The following is a 19,311-nucleotide window of genomic DNA, read 5'->3' as shown; positions in this document are numbered from 1 at the left end:
AAGATGTATACTGCTGGAATGAGTGTGTTGGTGCTACCGTGGTACAATGGGGTTGTTTTGTGTGCAGTGTTGGTTGAAGAAACTTGCCAGAAAACAGTGAAGGAAAGTGGTTGCTGTTATGGGTCTTGGTGTTCTTGGTAATTGGCAGTAATGACATGTTGCTGCTATGAACTGTGGTATGTGTGGAGAACTCAGGCGCGATTTGAAAGCTGGAGACAAGCATGGAACAACAACAAGCTAAAAGGCTGGGTGCTGATGGTGATTGAGCTCAAGACAAGCATGGACTGGTGGTATGATCTCTATGAGAAGTTCTGAACCGGAGAAAGCAAGGAAGATACTGAATGGTTGTCTGCAATGGGTAATGGCTGTGAAAGTCAGTAAATGAAGGTACTTGTGTAGATTGGTTTGCCATGATCCTGGTGGTATTTGGTTTGATAGAATGGTGCAGTTCTGGCAGCGAGAAAGAAGGGAGGAATATCACCGGTTATGTGCAGCTATGAGCCATGGCTTTGTATGCAGTGAAGTAGGTGTATTAGGCAGTTGGTAAGGTGCTGAGACGGGGAAGAATACAGGGTGCAGGGTGGCTCGCAGATTTGGTTAGTGCTGTGAATTTGGTCAGGGCTAGACAGCAAGACCGTAACCAGTTGCAGCTGCTCGACTGCAGTATCTCTCTTCTGTAGCCGTGGTTTGATGGATGTGTGTTGCAGGTTTGGGCCGTTTGGCAGAGGCCTGAGACTGGATTTAGAAGCCTGACAATGAATGGCAGATGCTGAGAAGAACAAGGCACGGTAGGCTAACTTGGGTACCAATTTATCTCCATTTTGGAAGGAGTTTCTTGCCGTGAAAACAGCCAAGAAGAGGTGACTTTGGCGAGAGTTTTGGGAGTTGAATGGCTGAGATTGAAGGCTTACAGGGTTTGTGTATGTTTGGGATTGTTGGGTGTTGATCAGGTCACGATTTTACAGGGCAGAGAAGATATAAAAGAGAGGCGCAGAACACAAAGAAAGCTACCTCTTGATCACCTTAATCACCAGTTTGTGCCTGCAGATTGTTCGCAGAATTTCCTGAAAGAGAAGCTACACAGAACCAGTTCGAGTACCTGTTTTTGCTAGCTGCTGAGTACTTCACAGTGGTTTGCTTTCGCAATTGTTTAAGCTTTGAAAACCTTATTTATTTTCAATATATTCTTGTGCTTAAACCAAAACTATGAGTAGCTAATTCTATATTTGATTGGGGAGGATTTCAAAACTCCAAGCATGTTTTATTAATCAATTCAAGCAAGTTATTCTTTCATAAATATCTTTTGTTGATTATCTTTTACCGTATATATGACCATGAGAAGTATGCTTGGTATCTAAGTGCGCAATTAGGTATTTTGTATGCAACTCTAATGCTAGTATAGAGAACTTTAATCCGTAATTGTTAGAGTGATTCTTACATAAGTAGCGGTGCACTATTTGTCACAAAGGGATTTTGTATGCAATAGTGTGTAAATGATAACCCTAGGTTAACGTGTCGAGCTTACGAACATGTGGCTAGGAGCAACTTGATTCACAAATTTATTAATTGATTGAATTACACCTAGAGAGCTTATTTTAGGTGGTTCATTTGATTAGAATCCGCTAGAGAACTTATTGTATGCGGTGATTTAAGGAATCTAAAGATTAGTTGAGCTTATAACTTGTCTTAAGTTGTTAACAATCGAAATTTATTGAAAGTAGAACTTGTATGATTAATAATATCTTGTTTGGTAGTTGCGAATGAATCTCTAGTCAATTCCATCTTATAATTTGAATTACAATCTTAAAAGTTTGTGTCTTTCAACAACAACAATTTGTCTTAAATTGCAACTTAAAACTCACACCTCCCTGTGGATACGAACTCGACTTGCCTCACTACTTCTTTATAGATTTGTGTAGCATGAGAGAATTATTATTGATAGGTTGACACCCACATCACCTGCAAGTGACGGTACTGGCGCCATCAACAATCCACTCTTCGGTCGGTCTCCTGAAGAAATCAGAGAAAATCCGCCTACCATAGGCGATCTCATGAAGGTGCAAGAGACTCTTGCCAAGAATCAGACTGACATGGCTGCCACTCAGAAGGAACTCTGCAATTATCTCAAGACTCTTACAGACAAGATGTCAGAGAAAACTCAGGAGAAAGGAAAAGCTAAAGAAACGTCTTCAGACGCTGATCCCGAGGTCACTCCAATCCATGTAGTGGATGATGAGGAAGTTCCTAAGGCTGCAAACAATCCACCAATGAAAGAACCATCCAGTTTCATCACTCGTGAAGACCTGGAACGCCTTTTGAAGGATCGTGGAAAGGACAAAACGCCCTCTGTCCATCGTCACCAACCTCCGTACCCTGCTGCTACGCAAAGGATTCCTCTGCCAAAAAGTTACACCTCTCCCACATTCACCCTTTATGATGGAACAAGCAATGCTCGAGAACATGTTTCTCGATTTCTGGAAGCATTGGGTGAACATGAGCACAACCATGTTGTCCGTCTGAAGGAATTTTCAAAGTCTCTGAAAGGCAGGGCATATACCTGGTACAACAACATCGCACTAGGAAGTATCAAAAGTTGGGGGGAAATGGTTAATGCTTTCTACATAAAGTATTTCTTTGTTTTAGAGCAAATTACCCTCTCTGATCTCGGAAGGATGTTTTAAAGGAGCAACGAACATCCTAACGACTTTATGAAAAAGTTCAGAGTTCAAGCTTTGGACTGTCATTATCCAAATGTCACAGAACAATAACTCGTTGACTTGTGCATCAATGGAATGATTCCAGTCTACAAAGATTTATTGGAAAATCTCAGGTTCCAGACTTTCTCAGAACTTCATGAAGCGGCTAAGAGATCAGCAACTACTGCACCTGCTTTATTGGAGAGAGCTAAGACTACAAAGGCTGAAGAACCACGAGAAACTCGAGGTAGCAGATGTTTAATCAACAAACAGTACAACCTCCAACCTTCCACAAATTTTGTTGCAGAAGGGAGCAAACGAAAAGCCGAGCCGCAACGCAAGCATACTTCTCCGACCCCTTCGAAAGCACAAAGGAAGGATAATCAAATTCGAGATGCACAAGTTCCTACCCAACGCACAGGAGCTGATCAAGAAGCACCTGATTTCCCTTTTCCTATCGAAGAGGTGATTGAGTTATTAAATGTCTAGGTCCAAGACGGTGCAATCAAATTACTATATGTCAAGAAAGGACTAACTGAAGAAGACATGGAAAGTCCTCGTTACTGTCGCTTTCATAGATTCGTCAATCATCCCACAAAGGACTGCAAAATCTTGAAGCGCATATTCCAATAAAAAGTCGAATCAGGAGAACTTAACTTGGGGACTGAAGGAGTGCACAGAGACCCTCTCCCGTTCAGAACCTTCACTTTCTCTGAACCACCCGTCAAGGAAGCAGTTCAATCCTTAAATCGAGCATGTCTGCGAATTGTTGTACTTATCAAAGGCTCAAAGGAAAGACATGTTTACTGCATTGAATCACATCGTGTCAGGGAAGCGTTTATTGATTCAGGAGACACTTCCCGAGCCTTCAGCAATAGACAAAGAAATGTACGACTGGGAACTTCTCACCACAGTCTATCTCAAAGGAAACGAGTTCAAACGAGCACTAATAGATGTTGGCACTGCTGTCAGTGTTATCCCTCTGAAGACTCTCAGAGCTGCTGGTATCACACGAAAAGAAGCCATTCATGCTCCAGTATCAATTATGGATCACGAAGGGATGCCCAGAGATGCTTACGGTCACATTACTCTCAAGGTGAACGTAATCTCAACCTGGACAGAAAACAAATTTTACATAATTCGAGAAGACCCAAGATATGACATGATCCTTGTATGTACGTGGATTCATGCTGGAAAGGTAACCCCAACACCTTCAACTTCAATTGCACATTTCTCTGTTGAAGAAAGCTCTGATTCCGAAGAAGAAATAGAAGATATTCCACCGTTTGAATATATGAAGGAAGTCAAAACCCTGACGGAGCTGACACAAAAGCCCGAAGAAAACACAAATGCTTTCATCAAAAGGTTTCGCGCTCAGGAAAGTGTTATTCCTCCTCATGTGTTCATATTATCAGTTTTCAAACATGCTGCTTTGGTTCGAGGGCTTTACTCCACCAACAACTTAGCCATTGCAAAATGCTATGAATGGATAACCTCATCTCAGTAATATTTCACCAAGTGGTTAGACGCAGAGCCTCTCCGAGTCGAACATTTCACCGACACTATTGTTGCTGGAATAATGGCTGAATTCAACAAACAGTATCCCAAATATTCTCCTTTGCACGAATGTCCACATGTGCCGCAATATTGGAAGACTTCAACAACATGGAGTTCCACTGCACGAAGAATCCCAAACCAACAGAAGATATTCAGGGCACGAACGATCAAGTCTAACAAGTTCCAGGAAGGAGATTTAGTTCTCAAAGCAACTAAGCGTAACTTTCATTCTACAAAGAACTCCAACTGGGAAAGACCTTTTATGATCTCTAAATATGTTGCTGGTGGATACTACAAATTAATCAACATGGACATCAAGGAGAGTGTGGCCGTAATGCACGAGAACTGGCTCAAGGCCTTTGACGTCTAAGGTTTTGGATATTCGAGGTACTGGATGTTCAAGGCACGAATACCCAAAATATTTGGCATTTAAATTTTCTTTCATTGTATTTCAATTCCTCCAAAATGTTTGCAATACTTGCATTCAGTAATTTAAATCTAGCAATTTATTTACTTAAAGAAAATCTCTATCAAATCCAAAGAAAATCCTCAATCATCTACTTATCCAAAACCAATCAAAACCAAAAAATAAAACCTCACATCTCTCAGAAGTTCAGAAGTTCAAGAGGTTATGGAAAGAAATCAAAGAAAATCAGCGAAGAAAGATTTTCGCTCCTCTGCATCCTTCAAGACTTGTAAAGATGCCTTCTCTATGTTCAATTCTTCAGTCAGCCTAGCAATCTTGTCTTCTTTCTCCATCACAACATCATTGGGAAAGGGTATGTTATTCTCACACGAGTCCTTGATAGAATTTATTTTCTTACGAAGCCAATTTACATTGAAGCCAAGTCTCTCAGAATTCTCCAAGTTGAACATCCAATCAAAGAGTACATCTGGAGTAACAGTATTTCTGGCCCTAGCGCATTTATCACTTACAACACGCAAGATAACACTTACTTGCATTGTTAAAGAATAAGCAAGCTTGGGATCTCTTGTAACGATGATGTGACCAAATTTCCTCCATATCTTCTCGTACAAGCCAGCATATCCAATAGGAACGCTGAATCCACCAACTAGTTCATGGTATGGGAGTGATGCATCAAATGGAGGATCAAAAGCAATATATGCACTCGGGTATTCATGCACCACTATACGATTCTCAATTACTGGAGCAACTTCTACGGTCATGGCAACAGTTTCTTCAGTTTCTTCTACTCGTGGTTCGGCTTCTTACGCCACTGAAGCAACAACAATTGAAGTCTCGGTCTCTTTAACAGCATCAGTAACAACCCTATCATGGCCTTGAAGTGAAGAAATGGTTGTCTCTTCATCAATAACTGATGAGCGATTAATTCTTACATATTTACCACCCAAAATATATATTGTTGGTGCTTATTTTGGTATTTATTGTGTTTTTGTAGGTAAATGAATAAAATGGGCTCTTCCAAGAAAATCGGCTAAACCTAGTATTCCAAGAAGAAATTATGGACTATGGAGTACAGGGGTCGTCGATAATTTTGGATCTAAATGGGATAGGCCCAATTTAAGTTAGTGAAGGAGATGATGGGCTGAAGTTGGTTTAAGAAATTAACATGCTCGGGCATTTTGGTCTCGTGGATTTTAGGATGAAGGACTTGGTGATTAGTTCTCGAAGGATTTAGGAGATATCACGTAAAATGAAAAATCCTACTCAATAATTAATGTACGAGGTATGTCGACATGGTGGAGGAAGAAAGGAAACTACATATCTTTTGAAACTAAAGAAGATTGATTTTGAGCATAATATATACTTCACCACATTAATACATGACATCTGTTTTGGAATCGAGATAATGACAAAATGAGTACTTACCTCGTACATAAGATCAGTATGTGCTCATATAATATTTTCTTTCCCATGAAAAGAAAAGCAAATGGTCGGACATGTATCGAGTCTTTATTAGGTGATATTGTGTATTCTTAGACAAGTGGCACACTCCCATTGAACATGACATGTGGAAGAGAATTAAAAGAGGAGGTTAGATTTTGTTGAAATCTATATATTGATGTCGAGAACATGAAACCAGGGGAATTTTTGGAGAGCCGGTAGCCAGTTTAACAATTTTCTTTTATTTCTTCTATTTAGTTTTCTTTATAATAATGAGGAACTATAATCACATGCTGGGATTATGGAGGAAGCGTTGTTCCAATAATAAAGTGGTATTTTCTTATTAATTTATTATTGCAATTTCTTTATGATTATTTGCACTGAACTATAATTGATTGTAATATTTTGATTAATTGGTTGTGTTCTCTCTTGATGGTGCATGCTTAACTTAGATCTCTTGATGTTCCATACTTTCCATTAACAATTAATATTTTGTAAATCTAATATTGGCAATATCTTAGAATCAAATTGAACGTATGAATTGCATAAATATTGTTGTTAACTGAATCACTTAAAAATTGGTCAATGGTGGAATCCATAGTCTCAGTTCTTTCCATAATCTTAAATCTTAAATCAATCTTCACAAGTCCGAGAGAACGACAACCTTCTTACCACTATATAAAATTCGATCAATTTTTGGCGCCGCCGACGCGGATTTGTTTATAGATTTGTTTTTAGGTTTTATTTTATTTGTTCTTTTTTATGCATTTTGGTATTTTTGTTTGCTTTCAGATTTGGAGCTAAGCTAAAGGAAAAGAGAAAGTGCTGAAAAGAAAGGAAAAGCCCAAAAAGGAAAGAAAAGAGAAATCCAAAAGGAGTGAAGAAGAAGATTTTGTAAATAATTTTATTTTTATTTTTTTAGAATATGTAATTAAGGTTTTTATTTTTGTAATATTTTATTTTTGGACTTTTTTTTTCTTCTTTTCTTTTGGACATTGAACATTGGACTTTATTTTTAAAACCCTACGGAAGAGTAGTTTTAAATAAACTGTTTGCAGAGAAGGACGACGAGTAGATATCGCCTCGGCCCCTCGGGTTCGTACATGACATAGGAGTCGTGGTACGAGTCGACTTCAACGGTTAATCCCCCGTCTGGAACGGGAGGTAAGAATTCTAAACACCCGCGAATCCCCTGTCAGTGGGTTTACTGGATGATTTCGTATGTATATATATTGAGGACCTGAAATCGGATTTAATTTTCTAGTAAAGGGCAAGGCCTGGCCAAATCAAGATAAAGACTCGGATTTCATCACCGTTTCCTTCTTGCCCGCCTTAGGAACACGTAACCTACGCGAACCTAAGCCTTAAAATTTGGACTAGAACGAGACCGATAGGGTAACGAGCTTATTAGGAAACTCGTTCGAAAAATATTGGTTAATCTTTTGAGCATACTTTGATGTTCATGATGGTTTCTGTGAGTTGAATACACCGCCTTGTAACGCCGGTGAGGCCTTGGGTATCAAAGCTCCATTGAGCTTCCCTCGTCTCTATTCAACTTACTTTAACTCAGATTGATTCCAGAGTGGTTTGCTCAGATTGTAACGAATTCCTTTTAGAAAGAATAAAAGCTGGTCTAGAAACAATCTAAGGGAGCCTTCATGCTTTTTGTTTGCTAGATAAAATAGGCTTGTTGTGGTCGAGTCAGCCTTCTTTGTGTTTGTTTAGAATTCCCTTGCAGTTAGGATGTCGAACTGGTATAGCCAATACAACGATTATTCGACTGAGCAACATTAACATTATTCTTTTTATGACCATAGTGTGAATAGTGGTTGGGAACACCAAACTTTTGAAGGTTATGGCTCATACCATGGTGATCCCAATTACTATTCACATGAATATCGGTCATACGAGCAAAATTCCTATAATTCTTCTTCTCTAGATGAGGCACGTAAGATACTTGAGTCAACCCGTAAGTTACATGAGTCGACACATAAGTCAGCGAACACATATGACTTAGTTATAGACGAAAGAACTGTAACAATGAGAGAACCTTCTTTAGAAGATAACCTCAGGAAGTTAAATGAGTCAACATGTAAGTTAACTGAGTCAATACGTGAGTTTGCTGAGTCAACAAGTAGGCTTGAGTTAGAGACGGAAGAAAGAATTGCTCGAATTGCACTGAATTGCCAATACATTGCTTCAAAAATCAACCTTGAAAGTGAGGAAATTTTTTATTTACATAATCAAGATGACAAGGATAGAATTGGAAGCAATACTTTAGATGAGGTTCAACCATTTTCATGTTATTATGATTATGATGAGGATAGTGCTGATGAAGAATCTGAAATATTTAGGCATAGTGATCAGGAATTTGTTACTCCAACTGAGCTTTATACTGATAATATTATTTCTAGTTCAAATCCAAATAATTTTAATAATTATTCGCCTATTCAAAAGGACGAGGATTTGACTAAAGATAAGACTTCCTTAGATGATGTACTATTTCCTTTTGATTACGAATGCGATGATAGTTTAGAGGAGCGGGTTTATCCTGAGAATATTGTTTTCGAGTCTAGCGATTTAGAAAGATTAGTCTTAGAAAAACAAAATGAAATCGTATAAATGAGTGAGGATGTACCTGACTTACAAGAATCAATTGACCATTTTCAGGAATCTGATGATGACCTTGAAACTAGGGAAGTTGTGACTAGTCTTTATAGAGACACTGAAAACTCTAAGTTTGGGGGTGACTTTTATTCTCCATGTGCTTTAACTCTTACAAAGGTCCCTCACTTGGAACTTAACATATATGCCTCAACCATTTTACAAGATTATCTTCATACACGTTTTCCTGAACCTAATGATGTCCAGAAAGAAGTTCAGTTGTTAGAAACCCATCCTCTGGTTGATGTGGTTAACCCAGGCTACGATACCTCGATTGACTTTGTTTTCCCACCAAAAACTTTTTCTCCAATTGTGGGAACTTATGAAATTCAAATGTGTCAGATATTAAGTTTCGAGACTAAACTTAATTACTTTAGGATATTAGGGTCGACATATTTGGTTAAGGAAGACCACCACTCTCTTTGTGGTCAGTTGTGTAAGTCAAATTTGATTGACTTTAAGGATACACAAGTATTTAGGTTATTATTATGTGCTTCTAAGTTTTTATTTGAGTTTTTCCAGACTCTAGAACCTGAACATTCGGATCTATCTTTTAAGGAAATGCAACCCAGGAAAATATGTTATCTAGACCCAGTTATAGAACCTGAACCTGAACCACATCTAGATGTAGTTGTCTTAAATAGGAAACTAGACAAGTGTGTGCTTTATTTGTTAACTTTCTTGGCATGGTGCAGATTCCTTTTACTTGTGATAGCTCTATTTGGTTTTGGTGATCCGCAGTTATTCCGTCTATTACTTTATGATTTCATAAGGTGACCAATCCTTTCTTAGTCTGGCTGAAGACTTTAAACTTAACACTTCTTGGGAGGTAACCCATGCTCTTGCAACACGGTAATATCTTTCCTTAACTCTTTTGCTTCGAGTGGTAACAGTTTCTCCTTGTTCATTCTTTTAATTTTATCTTTAGAACATTGAGGACAATGTTAGATTTAAGTTTGGGGGTATAGGAGAAACTTTTAGTTGCAATGAATAAACTCCAGAGCCTAGAAATTTATGCTTATTAAGGTTGGCACTAACCAATCTAAGTGGATGGGAACATCTTGGTTGTAGGAGTTGAGGAACCAATCTGATTAGATGGAAACATATAAAGAGTCTATTCATAAAAGCACAGAGCTCGGATGTTAGAATTAAAAAAAAATGGTAGTTTCATCATATTTCGTTGAATCCTAATCCTTCTGTTTTTATTTTTTTAAGTGATTTGGTGGGACACATGATTCAAGTTGTTATCATTGCTAGGGTGAAATAGAGTGATTGAGATACCAAAAAAAATAAATTGAGACAAGACCATCAGACCAACCGGAATAAATTCAATAAAGTCGACCACTGGTGCCCTTGTATATGCCAGTTGTGTTGACCTAGAGTTAGGTTTATCGACCACTGCTCCCCTTGTATATGCTAGTTGTGTTGATATTAGTCAGACCGGTATCTCAGTCCATTAGGATAGTTCATCTTCGCAGAGGCCTTCAGACAGATATGAGAAACACCGTTCACTTTAAACCATCTATTTTTTCTCTTTATCCATCTTCTTAATCTTTCCATGTGATTGGTAAACTCCGGTTATGATGTCCAGAAACTATCTGAGTAGAGATCTGTCACTTATATATGAATTTTAGTATGTTGAGTGCAAAATCGTGTACAACAATTGGAATTTCGCATCAGGGTACTTCCTCCTGTAGTCAACGAGAGTATGCCAACCAACGATATTCTTTAGTGCATTTCAAGGTTCTGCGTAGATAGCTAGGGTCTGGAGTAAAGGTTTTGTGGGTACACCTCTGGTAAACCCTCCCGAGACTATAACTCGGTCACTAGGGCCACCTAGTGAGTTTTTATTTTCTAGAATAAATTTGCTCGAGGACTAGCAAATATAAGTTTGGGGGTGTGATGAGCGATTAATTCTTACATATTTACTACCCAAAATATATATTGTTGGTGCTTATTTTGGTATTTATTGTGTTTTTGTAGGTAAATGAATAAAATGGGCTCTTCCAAGAAAATCGGCTAAACCTAGTATTCCAAGAAGAAAATATGGACTACGGAGTACAGGGGTCGTGGATACTTTTGGATCTAAATGGGATAGGCCCAATTTAAGTTAGTGAAGGAGATGATGGGCTGAAGTTGGTTTAGGAAATTAACATGCTCGGGCATTTTGGTCTCGTGGATTTTAGGATGAAGGACTTGGCGATTAGTTCTCGAAGGATTTAGTAGATATCATGTAAAAAGAAAAATCCTACTCAATAATTAATGTACGAGGTATGTCGACATGGTGGAGGAAGAAAGGAAACTAAATATCTTTTGAAACTAAAGAAGATTGATTTTGAGCATAATATATACTTCACCACATTAATACATGACATCTGTTTTGGAATTGAGATAATGACAAAATGAGTACTTACCTCGTACATAAGATCAGTATGTGCTCATATAATATTTTATTTCCCATGAAAAGAAAAGCAAGTGGTCGGACATGTAGCGAGTCTTTATTAGGTGATAATGTGTATTCTTAGACAAGTGGCACACTCCCATTGAACACGACACGTGGAAGAGAATTAAAAGAGGAAGGTTATATTTTGTTGAAATCTATATATTGATGTCGAGAACAGGAAACCAGGGGAATTTTTGGAGAGCCGGTAGCCAGTTTCACAATTTTCTTTTATTTCTTCTATTTAGTTTTCTTTATAATAATGAGGAACTAGAATCACATGCTGGGACTATGGAGGAAGCGTTGTTCCAATAATAAAGTGGTATTTTCTTATTAATTTATTATTGTAATTTCTTTATGATTATTTGCACTATACTATAATTGATTATAATATTTTGATTAATTAGTTGTTTCTCTCTTGATGGTGCATGCTTAGCTTAGAACTCTTGATGTTCCATACTTGCGATTAACAATTAATATTTTGTAAATCTAATATTGGCAATATCTTAGAATCAAATTGAACGTATGAATTGCATAAATATTGTTGTTAACTGAATCACTTAAAAATTGGTCAATGGTGGAATCCATAGTCTCAGTTCTTTCCATAATCTTAAATCTTAAATCAATCTTCACAAGTCCGAGAGAACGACAACCTTCTTACCACTATATAAAATTCGATCAATTTTTGGCGCCGCCGACGCGGATTTGTTTATAGATTTGTTTTTAGGTTTTATTTTATTTGTTCTTTTTTATGCATTTTGGTATTTTTGTTTGCTTTCAGATTTGGAGCTAAGCTAAAGGAAAAGAGAAAGTGCTGAAAAGAAAGGAAAAGCCCAAAAAGGAAAGAAAAGAGAAATCCAAAAGGAGTGAAGAAGAAGATTTTGTAAATAATTTTATTTTTATTTTTTTAGAATATGTAATTAAGGTTTTTATTTTTGTAATATTTTATTTTTGGACTTTTTTTTTCTTCTTTTCTTTTGGACATTGAACATTGGACTTTATTTTTAAAACCCTACGGAAGAGTAGTTTTAAATAAACTGTTTGCAGAGAAGGACGACGAGTAGATATCGCCTCGGCCCCTCGGGTTCGTACATGACATAGGAGTCGTGGTACGAGTCGACTTCAACGGTTAATCCCCCGTCTGGAACGGGAGGTAAGAATTCTAAACACCCGCGAATCCCCTGTCAGTGGGTTTACTGGATGATTTCGTATGTATATATATTGAGGACCTGAAATCGGATTTAATTTTCTAGTAAAGGGCAAGGCCTGGCCAAATCAAGATAAAGACTCGGATTTCATCACCGTTTCCTTCTTGCCCGCCTTAGGAACACGTAACCTACGCGAACCTAAGCCTTAAAATTTGGACTAGAACGAGACCGATAGGGTAACGAGCTTATTAGGAAACTCGTTCGAAAAATATTGGTTAATCTTTTGAGCATACTTTGATGTTCATGATGGTTTCTGTGAGTTGAATACACCGCCTTGTAACGCCGGTGAGGCCTTGGGTATCAAAGCTCCATTGAGCTTCCCTCGTCTCTATTCAACTTACTTTAACTCAGATTGATTCCAGAGTGGTTTGCTCAGATTGTAACGAATTCCTTTTAGAAAGAATAAAAGCTGGTCTAGAAACAATCTAAGGGAGCCTTCATGCTTTTTGTTTGCTAGATAAAATAGGCTTGTTGTGGTCGAGTCAGCCTTCTTTGTGTTTGTTTAGAATTCCCTTGCAGTTAGGATGTCGAACTGGTATAGCCAATACAACGATTATTCGACTGAGCAACATTAACATTATTCTTTTTATGACCATAGTGTGAATAGTGGTTGGGAACACCAAACTTTTGAAGGTTATGGCTCATACCATGGTGATCCCAATTACTATTCACATGAATATCGGTCATACGAGCAAAATTCCTATAATTCTTCTTCTCTAGATGAGGCACGTAAGATACTTGAGTCAACCCGTAAGTTACATGAGTCGACACATAAGTCAGCGAACACATATGACTTAGTTATAGACGAAAGAACTGTAACAATGAGAGAACCTTCTTTAGAAGATAACCTCAGGAAGTTAAATGAGTCAACATGTAAGTTAACTGAGTCAATACGTGAGTTTGCTGAGTCAACAAGTAGGCTTGAGTTAGAGACGGAAGAAAGAATTGCTCGAATTGCACTGAATTTCCAATACATTGCTTCAAAAATCAACCTTGAAAGTGAGGAAATTTTTTATTTACATAATCAAGATGACAAGGATAGAATTGGAAGCAATACTTTAGATGAGGTTCAACCATTTTCATATTATTATGATTATGATGAGGATAGTGCTGATGAAGAATCTGAAATATTTAGGCATAGTGATCAGGAATTTGTTACTCCAATTGAGCTTGATAATGATATTTCTGGTTCAAATCCCGATAATTCTAATTATTATCCACCTATTCAAAAGGATGGGGATTTGACTAGAGATAATACCGTTTTAGACGAAGTTGTACTTCCTTTTGATTACGAAGCCAATGATGGTTTAGAGGAACGAGTTTATTTTGAGTCTAGTGATTTAGAAACAACAGTCTTAGACAAAGAAAGTGAAGTCGTAAAAATGAGTGAAGATGCACCTGATTACAACTTAGAAGAATCAATTGACCATTTTCAGGAATCTAATGATTTAAGAATTAGGGAAATTGTGACTAGTCTACCTAGAGACACTGAAAACTCTAAATTTGGGGGTGATTATAACTTTCATGATGCGTTACCTTTAACTCTTAAGTTCCCTTGTATAGGACTTGACATTTGTGCTTCAACCATCTTACAAGATTATCTTCATACACTTTTTCCTGAACCTAGTTGTGTCCATAAGAGAGCTCAGTTGTTAGAAACCCATCCTCTGGTTGATGTGTTTAACCAGGCTATGATACCAAGATTGACTTTGTTTTCCCACCAAAAACTTTTCTTCCAATTGTGGGAACATATGATTTTCAGATGTGTCGGTTATTAAGTTTTGAGACTAAACCTAATTACTTTAGGAAAATAGGGCCGACACATTTTCTTAAGGAAGACCACCTCTTTCATTATGGTCAGCTGTGTGAGTTAAATCTGATTGACTCAGAGGATCCCCAATTATTCAGGATTTTGTTATGCGCTTCTAAGTTCTTAGTTGAGTATTTCCAGACTCTTCAGCCTGATCTTCAGAATACCTTTGAGGAAATCCAATCGATGAAATATTTTTATTTAGACCCTTTTATAGAGCCTGAACCTGAACCTGAACCACAACTAGATGTAGTTGTATTAAACAAGGGTATGTTCGATGTCTTCTTGGATTGTTGTAGTTTCCTCTTCTTGTGTTTAGCATTTTTTGATCCAGATAACCCACAGTTATTCCGGCTACTGCTTTATGATTATATGAGGTGATTAATTCCTTCCGATGTCTGGCTGAAGACTTTAAACTTAACACTTCTTGGGAGGTCACCGAATCTCATGCAACACGATAATATCCTTCCTTAACTCTTTTGCTTCGAGTGGTAACAGTTTCTCCTTGTTCATGCTTTTAATTTTATCTTTAGAACATTGAGGACAATGTTAGATTTAAGTTTGGGGGTATGGGAGAAACTTTTTAGTTGCAATAAATAAACTCCAAAGCCTAGAAATTTATGTTTATTAAGGATGGCACTAACCAATCTAAGTGGATGGGAACATCTTGGTTGTAGGAGTTGAGGAACCAATCTGATTAGATGGAAACATCTAAAGAGTCTATTCATAAAAGCACAAAGCTCATGTGTTAGAATTAAAAAAAAAACATGGTAGTTTCGCCATATCTCGTTGAATCCTAATCCCTTATGTTTTTATTTCTTAAGTGATTTGGTGGGGCACACGATTCAAGTTGTTACCATTGCTAGGTGAAATAGAGTGATTGAGATACAAAATAAAATAAAATTGAGACCAGACCATCAGACCAACCGGAATAAATTCAATAAAGTCGACCACTGGTGCCCTTGTATATGCCAGTTGTGTTGACCTAGAGTTAGGTTTATCGACCACTGGTCCCCTTGTATATGCCAGTTGTGTTGATATTAGTCAGACCGGTATCTCAGTCCATTAGGATATGTTCATCTTGGCAGAGGCCTTCAGACAGATATGGGAAACACCGTTCACTTTAAATCATCTATTTTTTATCTTTATACATCTTCTTAATCTTTCCATGTGATTGGTAAACTCCGGTTATGATTTCCAGAAACTATCTGAGTAGAGATCTGTTACTTATATATGAATTTTAGTATGCTGAGTGCAAACTCGTGTACAACAATTGGAATTTCGCATCAGGTTACTTCCTCCTGTAGTCAATGAGAGTATGCCAACCAAGGAGATTCTTTAGTGCCTTTCAAGGTTTTGCGTTGATAGCTAGGGTCTGGAGTAAAGGTTTTGTGGGTACACCTCTGGTAAACCCTCCCGAGACTATAACTCGGTCACTAGGGCCACCTAGTGAGTTTTTATTTTCTAGAATAAATTTGCTCGAGGACTAGCAAAATATAAGTTTGGGGGTGTGATGAGCGATTAATTCTTACATATTTACTACCCAAAATATATATTGTTGGTGCTTATTTTGGTATTTATTGTGTTTTTGTAGGTAAATGAATAAAATGGGCTCTTCCAAGAAAATCGGCTAAACCTAGTATTCCAAGAAGAAAATATGGACTACGGAGTACAGGGGTCGTGGATACTTTTGGATCTAAATGGGATAGGCCCAATTTAAGTTAGTGAAGGAGATGATGGGCTGAAGTTGGTTTAGGAAATTAACATGCTCGGGCATTTTGGTCTCGTGGATTTTAGGATGAAGGACTTGGCGATTAGTTCTCGAAGGATTTAGTAGATATCATGTAAAAAGAAAAATCCTACTCAATAATTAATGTACGAGGTATGTCGACATGGTGGAGGAAGAAAGGAAACTAAATATCTTTTGAAACTAAAGAAGATTGATTTTGAGCATAATATATACTTCACCACATTAATACATGACATCTGTTTTGGAATTGAGATAATGACAAAATGAGTACTTACCTCGTACATAAGATCAGTATGTGCTCATATAATATTTTATTTCCCATGAAAAGAAAAGCAAGTGGTCGGACATGTAGCGAGTCTTTATTAGGTGATAATGTGTATTCTTAGACAAGTGGCACACTCCCATTGAACACGACACGTGGAAGAGAATTAAAAGAGGAAGGTTATATTTTGTTGAAATCTATATATTGATGTCGAGAACAGGAAACCAGGGGAATTTTTGGAGAGCCGGTAGCCAGTTTAACAATTTTCTTTTATTTCTTCTATTTAGTTTTCTTTATAATAATGAGGAACTAGAATCACATGCTGGGACTATGGAGGAAGCGTTGTTCCAATAATAAAGTGGTATTTTCTTATTAATTTATTATTGTAATTTCTTTATGATTATTTGCACTATACTATAATTGATTATAATATTTTGATTAATTAGTTGTTTCTCTCTTGATGGTGCATGCTTAGCTTAGAACTCTTGATGTTCCATACTTGCGATTAACAATTAATATTTTGTAAATCTAATATTGGCAATATCTTAGAATCAAATTGAACGTATGAATTGCATAAATATTGTTGTTAACTGAATCACTTAAAAATTGGTCAATGGTGGAATCCATAGTCTCAGTTCTTTCCATAATCTTAAATCTTAAATCAATCTTCACAAGTCCGAGAGAACGACAACCTTCTTACCACTATATAAAATTCGATCAATTTTTGGCGCCGCCGACGCGGATTTGTTTATAGATTTGTTTTTAGGTTTTATTTTATTTGTTCTTTTTTATGCATTTTGGTATTTTTGTTTGCTTTCAGATTTGGAGCTAAGCTAAAGGAAAAGAGAAAGTGCTGAAAAGAAAGGAAAAGCCCAAAAAGGAAAGAAAAGAGAAATCCAAAAGGAGTGAAGAAGAAGATTTTGTAAATAATTTTATTTTTATTTTTTTAGAATATGTAATTAAGGTTTTTATTTTTGTAATATTTTATTTTTGGACTTTTTTTTTCTTCTTTTCTTTTGGACATTGAACATTGGACTTTATTTTTAAAACCCTACGGAAGAGTAGTTTTAAATAAACTGTTTGCAGAGAAGGACGACGAGTAGATATCGCCTCGGCCCCTCGGGTTCGTACATGACATAGGAGTCGTGGTACGAGTCGACTTCAACGGTTAATCCCCCGTCTGGAACGGGAGGTAAGAATTCTAAACACCCGCGAATCCCCTGTCAGTGGGTTTACTGGATGATTTCGTATGTATATATATTGAGGACCTGAAATCGGATTTAATTTTCTAGTAAAGGGCAAGGCCTGGCCAAATCAAGATAAAGACTCGGATTTCATCACCGTTTCCTTCTTGCCCGCCTTAGGAACACGTAACCTACGCGAACCTAAGCCTTAAAATTTGGACTAGAACGAGACCGATAGGGTAACGAGCTTATTAGGAAACTCGTTCGAAAAATATTGGTTAATCTTTTGAGCATACTTTGATGTTCATGATGGTTTCTGTGAGTTGAATACACCGCCTTGTAACGCCGGTGAGGCCTTGGGTATCAAAGCTCCATTGAGCTTCCCTCGTCTCTATTCAACTTACTTTAACTCAGATTGATTCCAGAGTGGTTTGCTCAGATTGTAACGAATTCCTTTTAGAAAGAATAAAAGCTGGTCTAGAAACAATCTAAGGGAGCCTTCATGCTTTTTGTTTGCTAGATAAAATAGGCTTGTTGTGGTCGAGTCAGCCTTCTTTGTGTTTGTTTAGAATTCCCTTGCAGTTAGGATGTCGAACTGGTATAGCCAATACAACGATTATTCGACTGAGCAACATTAACATTATTCTTTTTATGACCATAGTGTGAATAGTGGTTGGGAACACCAAACTTTTGAAGGTTATGGCTCATACCATGGTGATCCCAATTACTATTCACATGAATATCGGTCATACGAGCAAAATTCCTATAATTCTTCTTCTCTAGATGAGGCACGTAAGATACTTGAGTCAACCCGTAAGTTACATGAGTCGACACATAAGTCAGCGAACACATATGACTTAGTTATAGACGAAAGAACTGTAACAATGAGAGAACCTTCTTTAGAAGATAACCTCAGGAAGTTAAATGAGTCAACATGTAAGTTAACTGAGTCAATACGTGAGTTTGCTGAGTCAACAAGTAGGCTTGAGTTAGAGACGGAAGAAAGAATTGCTCGAATTGCACTGAATTTCCAATACATTGCTTCAAAAATCAACCTTGAAAGTGAGGAAATTTTTTATTTACATAATCAAGATGACAAGGATAGAATTGGAAGCAATACTTTAGATGAGGTTCAACCATTTTCATGTTATTATGATTATGATGAGGATAGTGCTGATGAAGAATCTGAAATATTTAGGCATAGTGATCAGGAATTTGTTACTCCAACTGAGCTTTATACTGATAATATTATTTCTAGTTCAAATCCAAATAATTTTAATAATTATTCGCCTATTCAAAAGGACGAGGATTTGACTAAAGATAAGACTTCCTTAGATGATGTACTATTTCCTTTTGATTACGAATGCGATGATAGTTTAGAGGAGCGGGTTTATCCTGAGAATATTGTTTTCGAGTCTAGCGATTTAGAAAGATTAGTCTTAGAAAAACAAAATGAAATCGTATAAATGAGTGAGGATGTACCTGACTTACAAGAATCAATTGACCATTTTCAGGAATCTGATGATGACCTTGAAACTAGGGAAGTTGTGACTAGTCTTTATAGAGACACTGAAAACTCTAAGTTTGGGGGTGACTTTTATTCTCCATGTGCTTTAACTCTTACAAAGGTCCCTCACTTGGAACTTAACATATATGCCTCAACCATTTTACAAGATTATCTTCATACACGTTTTCCTGAACCTAATGATGTCCAGAAAGAAGTTCAGTTGTTAGAAACCCATCCTCTGGTTGATGTGGTTAACCCAGGCTACGATACCTCGATTGACTTTGTTTTCCCACCAAAAACTTTTTCTCCAATTGTGGGAACTTATGAAATTCAAATGTGTCAGATATTAAGTTTCGAGACTAAACT

This window comes from Papaver somniferum, chromosome 3 (assembly GCF_003573695.1).
Source record: "Papaver somniferum cultivar HN1 chromosome 3, ASM357369v1, whole genome shotgun sequence".
Taxonomy (NCBI): Eukaryota; Viridiplantae; Streptophyta; class Magnoliopsida; order Ranunculales; family Papaveraceae; genus Papaver; species Papaver somniferum.
The sequence above is the reverse complement of the archived record's forward strand: the minus strand, read 5'-3'. Positions refer to the sequence as shown.